This window comes from Trachypithecus francoisi, unplaced genomic scaffold (assembly GCF_009764315.1).
Source record: "Trachypithecus francoisi isolate TF-2019V2 unplaced genomic scaffold, Tfra_2.0 Lachesis_group13, whole genome shotgun sequence".
Taxonomy (NCBI): domain Eukaryota; kingdom Metazoa; phylum Chordata; class Mammalia; order Primates; family Cercopithecidae; genus Trachypithecus; species Trachypithecus francoisi.
In genome coordinates, this window is record NW_022681458.1 from 45,122,958 (window position 1) to 45,131,738 (window position 8,781).

Genomic DNA, 8,781 nt, shown 5'->3' on the forward strand with positions numbered 1-8,781 from the left:
CGTCCTTTGTAGGGACATGGATGCAGCTGGAAACCATCATTCTCAGCAAACTATCACAAGAACAGAAAACCAAACACCGCATGTTCTCAATCATAGGTGGGAACTGAACAATGACATCACTTGGACTCGGGAAGGGGAACATCACACATCGGGGCCTATAATGGGGAGGGGGGGGAGGGATTGCATTGGGAGTTATACCTGATATAAATGATGAATTGATGAGTGTTGACGAGTTGATGGGTGCAGCACACCAACATGGCACAAGTATACATATGTAACAAACCTGCACGTTATGCCTATAATAAAACTCAAATGTATTTTAAAAAAAAATAGTCCCTTCATTACACCTCTATTTATTCTGTCTCTAATTGACCCTTTTTGAGGGTGCCATCAGTTTCTTGCTGGGATACTAACTGATTGAACCATAGTATATCTTGTATCTGAATATATGCACATGAAGAAAAATGTTACCAAAATGAAGCAAAAAACCCACAAATAAAGGTTGGGAATTATATACATCAACTTCAGGGTAGTGGTTATTTCTGAGGAAGAGAGGGAAAACCGGAATTAGGACTTTTTAGCTTAGTTCTTTTTAGGAATTTTTCCTGCTTAGTTCTGAAAACAGTATTTAACTTCTAAAAAAAAGATGTGAAATAAATATGGCTAATAGTTTGTTTGTTTAATCTCAGTCATAGACACCTGCATACCCATTTTCTATATTTTTGAAAAATTAAGCAATAAAATTTACCTTATTTTGGATTGAACCTATTTGTAAAAGAACCTATTCTGCATGATAGGTTGGCTGTACAGATGAATGAGAATTTGGTATATTGGACTAAGAAAAGGGAAAACAAAGACTGAACATTTAAGGACCTAGACTGGTTGTCCAAAAAAGTAGCTGAGTCTATACATATGACAGAGAGAGGCTCCTGCTGTTCCCATGAGATTCTGCAAATTCTATTTCTGGGTTCCTGAAGAAATCTCTTAGGAAAGTGGTCTGCTGCCACCTTAAATGTTCTACACAACCTCTGAGTTCATGTACTTGCATACTATGGCACTTTATGATTCCCTCCCTGGTTCTCAGCCATATTGTTTGTATGGGATGGACCCCACTCCCATCTGTAGGGGGAGATCCTGATTGGCATAAACCAAACCAATTAACCTATTTCAGCTTCTTTCCCCTGAGGTGACTGGTTCAGAAATACACACTTAGGCTGGGCACAGTGGCTCAAGCTTATAATCCCAACATTTTGGGAGGCTGAGGTGGGAGGATTGCTGGAGTCCAGGAGTTCAAGACCAGTCTGGGCAACTGTATTAGTCCATTTTCACGCTGCTGATAAAGACACACCTGAGACTGGGAAGTAAAAGAGGTTTGATTGGACTTATAGTTCCATATGGCTGGGGAGGCCTTAAATCATGGCAGGAGCTGAAAGGCACTGCTTACATGGTAGCAGCCAGAGAAAATGAGGATGAAGCAAAAGCAGAAACCCCTGATAAACCCATCAGATCTCATGAGACGTATTCACTGTCACGAGAATAGCATGGGAAAGACCTGCCCCCGTGATTCAATTACCTCCCCCTAGGTCCCTCCCACAATGAGTGGGAATTCTGGGAGATACAATTCAGTTGAGATTTGAATGTTGCTGATATGGTTTGGCTGTGTCCCCATCCAAATCTCAGTTCCCATAATCCCCACATATGTGGGACAGATCTGGTGGGAGGTAACTGAATCATGCAGGGGGCGGGGAGGGTGGTCACCTCCATGCTATTCTTGTGGTAGTGACTGAGTTCTCATGAGATCTGATGGTTTTATAAGGGGGTTCTCCCCTTTGGTCTACAGTTCTCCTTGCTGCTTCCATGTGAAGAAGCATGAGTTTTCTTCCCCTTCTGCCATGATTGTAAGTTTCCTGAGACCTCTCCAGCCATTCTGAAGTGTGAGTCAATTAAACCTCTTTCCTTTATAAATTACCCAGTCTCGGGTATGTCTCTATTAGCAGTGTGAGAATGGACTAATTCACCATCTCTACAAAAAATTTAAAAAATTAGCAAGGTGTGGTAATATGCACCTGTAATCCCAACTACTTGGGAGGCTGAAGTGGGAGAATCCCTTGAGCCCAGGAACATGAGGCCACAGTGAGCTATGCACTCTAGCCTGGGTGACAGAGATGAGGAAATTCACACTTTATCAGAATCAATAATCGATAGAAGACCTTGTAGGAGCTTCAGTAAAAGAGAGGCTTTCACTCTTTTTCTGAGATTATGGAAATAAAGATATGAGGAAGATGGGATTGTTGCAGCCATCTTGCTACCATAAAAGGAGCCAGCCTGATGATGAAATCCCAAAGAGGCAGAGTCGACCTAGGTCCTAATGTTCTAGTTTGATCTAAAGTCAGGCTATGTCTGATGCCAGCCCTAACTGAAAGTTTCAATTATAGGGGCCTACATACTCTTTTTCCTTTTTGCTAAGTTTAGTTTAGCTCGACTGATAGAGAGGCACACAGTGCAGTGTGACTCTCAACAAATACCCCCTTGGGCCAACTGACATGGTAGATTTGCTGAGTAAGTTTGTGGGATGTTAGTTAGGCAAGAATTGTGTTTGGCCGACAGCAACATGGACATCAACAGTACTTAGGTACCCAAGAGTTTATCCGCTCATGTGCAGTAAGCACAGAGTTTGGCAGTTTCAGACTGGGGTATAGCGGTCCCGCAAAGGCCTAGGCTTATTCTACCCTTTTTGCTTCGCTATCCTAGACATAGATTACATTCCCAATATTAACCTCACAGTCCAATGTAGCTATTGGACTCCAGCCATTACGTCTGTGTTTCAGGCAGAAGGGCAGAAGGAAAGAGGAAGAAGAAAAGAGTGTACTTTCCAGCTAAATCAACATCCTTTAACCATTCTTCCCCAAAGGCCCACCTATTTGCATATTATTGCCCAAAATTTAATATTATAACAGTATCTGGAATATACATATAAATGTATTATTTAAGATGATGATATAGCTACATGCGGCAGACTGAATAGTGGCCATCCTAATCCCTGAAACCTGTGAATATGTTATTTTATATGGAAAAGGGGCTTTGCTGATGTGATTACATTAAGAATCTTGAGATAGGGAGATTGTATTAGTCTGTTCTCATGCTGCTAATAAAGACATACCTGAGACTGGGTAATTTATTTATTTTTGAGACAGAGTCTCGCTTTGTCACCCAGGCTGGAGTGCAATGGCGTGGTCTCGATTCATTGCAAACTCTGCCTCCCGGGTTCAAGCCATTCTCCTGCCTCAGCCTCCCGAGTAGCTGGGACTACAGGTGGGTGCCACCACACCCGGCTAATTTTCTGTGTTTTATTTTTAGTAGAGACGGGATTTCACCATGTTAGCCAGGATGGTCTCGATCTCCTGACTTCGTGATCCACCCACCTCGGCCTTCCAAAGTGCTGAGATTACAGGCTTGAGCCACTACACCTGGCTGAGACTGGGTAATTTATAAAGAAAAAGAGGTTTAATGGACTCACAATTCCACATGGCTGGGGAGGCCTCACAATGATGGCAGAAGGCAAAGGATGAGGAAAGGCACATCTTACATAGTTGTGGGGAAGAGGTCATGAGCAGGGGAACTGCCCTTTATAAAACCATCAGATCTTGTGAAACTTATTCACCATCATGAGAACAGAATGGGAAAAACCTGCCCCCATGATTCAATTACCTTGCACTGGGTCCCTCCCATGACATGTGGGGACTCTGACGGCTAAAATTCAAGATGAGATTTGGGTGGGGACACAGCCAAACCATATCAGAGATTATCTTGAATTATCCAGATGGGCCATTGTAATCACAAGGATCCTTGTAAGAGAGAAGAAAGAGGGTTAGAAGCGGAAGAAGGAAATAGAGGTTGGACAGTGAAAACGGAGATAGAAAATAGAGGTTGGAGTGATGAGTTTTGAAAATGGAGGCAAGAGTCTCAGGCAAAGGGAGATAGGTGACCTTTAGAAACTAGAAAGGACAAGGAAATAGAGCCAACAGAAGGCAGACCTGCTGACACCTTGACTTTAGTCCAGTGAAGCTGATTTCAGACTTCTGACTTCCAGGACTGCAAGATTATAAATTTGTGGCTTTTTAAAGCCATCAAATTTGTGGTTATTTGTTACAGCAGCAGCAGGAAACTAATACATTGCACTAGATGAAGTCAATGTTCTGTTACCAAGGAAATAGACTCTTTCAGTTTCTGCTGGAGTGGTAGATAAAAAATGTCTGAAGTGCTGTGCATTTCCCAAACCCACTGCTCCTTGGGTGCAGCCAGTTGAGAAGACAATTACCATTACATTCTTCTAACCATAAAAGTGTGAGTCATCTAGGCCGGGCATGGTGGCTCATCCCTGTAATTCCAGCACTTTGGGAGGCTGAGGCAGGCAGATCATGAGGTCAAGAGATCGAGACCATCCTGGCCAACAGGGTGAAATCCCGTCTCCACTAAAAATACAAAAATGAGCTAGGCGTGGTGGCACATGCCTGTAATCTCAGCTACTTGGGGGGCTGAGGCAGGAGAATTGCTTGAACCTGGGAGGTAGAGGTTGCAGTGAGCTGAGATTGCGCCACTGCACTCTAGCTTGGTGACAGAGCAAGACTCTGTCTCAAAAAAAAAAGAAAAAAAAAAGAAAAAAAAGAAATTGTGGGTCATCTAAAAAGATAATTGCCTTAAGCCAATGCACTTTAATTTGGAACCACATTGGTGGAAAAGTCCCCACATTGTCATTTTGATCAACTCTTTAGGTCATAAGAGGCATTTTGGGTTATTTTTGGTGGTAATGGTGGAGCGAGGAAGAGGAATAACAGCACCTTATATTTGCCACAGCTTTAGTTAATAATAACAACTATATATATATATATATATTTGCAACTGGATTTCAAGAAGTGGTTAGAGAGTTTTTAGTTATATTAGAAAAGCTACCACTGAAAGTCTGATTGTCATGAATACAATGATTACAAAAAGAGTATTTGGACAATTTTAATCACAGTGTAATTTTCTAATGTTGTTGATACACACTAAGCATTTTGAAGACGTTTGCATGTTGAATGTCAATGAAGTAATAATGAACCAGAATTCTTCCCCTAAATGGGAAGGCCAGGAAGGTTTTCCTGTGTCTTTTGACAGCTGAGTGGTAAGACAAAATTCGTTACAAATAAACTAAATGAAAAGAATCAAATGCCTGAAATAATAAACTATTCATTACTAAAAATAATTATATCATGCTCAGAGAAAAACAATATTTTCTTTAAAAGAGTTAAGGCAAAGTGAAAAGAAATTTTTTATTGTGAGGTTTCTTTAATGCTCATTAGTTTCATTTCTTGAATGATGTTTAAACAAAGTCCCTCTGGCATGGCAACTGTTGCCAGATAGGGCTTAGCTTCCTAAGGAGTTCATTGAGATAAGAGGCTGCTTTTAATCAACAAGCTAAAGGAACCAGATGTAGCCAGTAGGCTGAGCACACAATATTTGGTCCCACAAGTCAATACCCAGACAAAATAAACAAGAACCAAAGTGGCCATGGTGCAGATCTCTGTCCATATGCAAAGCTGAGAAAAAAGCTGCCTTTCAAATGGGGAGCTGCTGGCACCGTGGTAGTTTCTTAGACGGCCCTCCGGCCATTTGATGATTTGATGATTTTCCTCCAACAGTGTGACCCCCCTTAGCTTATTTTGGTATAAAGTCAGCCAAATAAGACTACGGGAAAGTAGTCTTGTGTGTGTGTACTTTTATTTATATAAAATAAAGTGAACAATTTTAACCTTCTTTTTTTTTTAATATAAAGTTCAATGGCATTAAGTGCATTCACATTGTCTTGCAACCATCACCACCATTCAGCTCCAGAACTTTTTCACCTTTCCAAACTGAATCTCTGTATTCATTAAGCAACAGCTCCACTTTTTCCCCTGCCACCCTAGATTTTAGCAACCACCATTACACTTTGTTTCTATAAATTTGGCTACTCTAGGTATCTTATATAAATAGAATCATACAATATTTTTCCTGTTGTGTCTGGCTTATTTCACTTGGACTAATATCATAGCATGAGTCAGGATTTCCTTCCTTTTTAGGATAAATAATATTCCTTTGTATGTACATGCCACATTTTGTTTGTCCATTCCACCATTGATGGACATTTGTGTTGTTTCCACCTTTTCGCTATTATGAATAATGCTGCTAGGAACACTGGCATATAAATATCTGTTCACATAGGAGCATGGTGTTTAACTATGGAAGTAACAATTCACCTGGGACGTATTCTCAAAATATGTATGACAAGAAAGTGGGAGGAGACTGTGTTAGTCTCTTTGGGCTGCTATAACAAAATAGCACAAACTGGTAGCTTATAAACAACAGAAATTTATTTCTCACAATTCTGGAGGCTGAGAAGTCCAAGATTCAGTCACCAGCAGAGTCGGTATCTGGTAAGGGCCCATTTCCTGGTTCATAAATGGTATCTTATAGCTGTGTCTTTGCATGGTGAAAGAGGCAAACAAGATACCGTTTTTTGTTTTTGTTTTTTTTTAAATAAGAGTACTGATTTCATTTATGAGGGCTCTTCCATCATTACCTAATTACCTTCCAAAGGCCCCACCACCTAACACTATCACAGTGGGCATTAGGTTTTAATATAGGAATTTTGGAGGGACCCAAACATTCAGAGCACGACAGAGACTCTAAGTATAGAGGCTTTGATTCAGTGTGTGGTGATTCCAAGGCACACATCTGGTTACAAATCACTGCTCTTATGTATCAAGAAGGCATATAAATAATGAGATTAAAAAATGGAAACACATCAATGGGACTCTCCAGAAATAGCCAAGCTTAAGAAATGATTTCTAAGCAATTTTGTGAATGGGACCAGAGTGTTCTCATCTGGAAAAGTGTTATGTTTCATCTGGAAGATATCCAAAAAGGATAAGAGGCTAATGTAAAATAGTTGTTACGTTGGACATTATTATTTGAAATAATGTCATGGGAGAAGCTTTTAGTACTGTCCATTAGTACCCCCTTGGAGAAACTGGGTGTTAGTTTGTCAGTAGGTCTATAGCATTGTCCAAAAGAGGGCAAGTTTTGGTTTAAAAGTGGTACTGGTAATTTTTTTAAAACTTTTTATTGACTTGCAATATAAATACAAAAGGTAAGCCCCTATTGTAAATGTACAGCTCAATAAAGTTTCACAAATGAAACTACCTGTATAACTAGCACCAAGATGAAATAAGATAACATCACCAGCTTCCCAGAATCCCCTCTCATGGCTCTCTTTCAATCATAACCTCCCTACCCAAGGTAACCGCTATCCTGACCATACAATGTATGCTCTTTTGTGTCTTTTTTCACTCAACATTATGCTTGGGAGATTCAACCATATTGTTTCAGACAACGGTTGTACAGACCTTGACTTACAATGGTTCTACTTATTATTTTTCCACTTTGCCATGGTGCAAAAGCAGCATGCATTCAGTATGTACCTCAACTTACGATGGAGCTACATCCGGATAAACCTGTTGTAAGTTGAAAATATTATAAGTCAAAACACACTTTCAACTTACAATGGTTTTATTGGAATGTAACTCCATCATAAGTCAAGACGTATTGGTATGTAGTTATAATTTGTTTATCCTTATTACTGTATAGTGTTCCCTGTAGGTACTGTGTTGTTTGGTTTTGTTTTTTAAATGTAGGCATATACTTGTGTATATAACAGCAATTCATATGTCAACATAAATTCATGGGAAAATCCCTTAAAAATATCCAGTGCCTCTAGTTCTAACTGTGATCATTACGATACAAACATCTGATACGTTATTTCAGATTCTAAACGGTATTACCCAGCAGAAGGGAGAACCCTGGGTGGTTGGCCTAATAGTTTTGATACCAGAGATTTTCTTTTACAAGTTAATAAATTGAATTTTAGAATTATCACTCAGTGTCCTATGGGTGTGTTTGACATAAATAAATTCCCTATGGTTCCATTATCTCCAGGTGAATTGATAAAATTAAAAGTTTTGAACCTTCAAAATGTAAGTAAAAATTCTCAATGAAGGTAGGTCTCAAATGACCTGATGGCAATTGATTTGGTTTGTATTGACTCAAACTCTATTAATCTGAACTGTAAAGACTGTCTACTCTAAATGGACTTCTAACTGTGTCTGAATCTATCATTTCTTGGAGTGTAAATATCCTGAAAAAGAATGTCGGTCAAAAGCTCAGCAGAAAATAGAAGGCATATTGAGCTGCGATGTTGTACATAATGTCACAAAACATCTATTTGCAGAGGCTTGGGCAGAGTTAAGAAAATTAACAAGGAATGTTGAAGCACCCCGGGATCCACAACACTGGGATGCTGCTACTATTTATAGGCACAAAGGGACAAGGGAAGGCAAGGATGTCCCTGGAGTCCAGAGAGGGCTGGGGCAGTGGAAGGGGCATGGACTGACAGGAGGGATGCTGGACCTGCATCACCAAGTCCAGGAGGAAGTTGGGGAGGAAAAAAATCACTCTCACTTTTCTTTTCTTTCTTTTTTTTTTTTTTTTTGTGAGACAGAATCTCACTCTGTTGCTCAGGCTGGAGTGCAGTGGCATGATCTCGGCTCACTGCAACCTCCCCCTTCTGGGTTCAAGTGATTCTCCTGCCTCAGCCTCCCGAGTAGCTGGGACTATGGGTGCGTGCCACCACGCCCAGCTAATTTTTGTATTTTTAGTAGAGACAGGCTTTCACCATGTTGGCCAGGATGGTCTTGATCTCTTGAC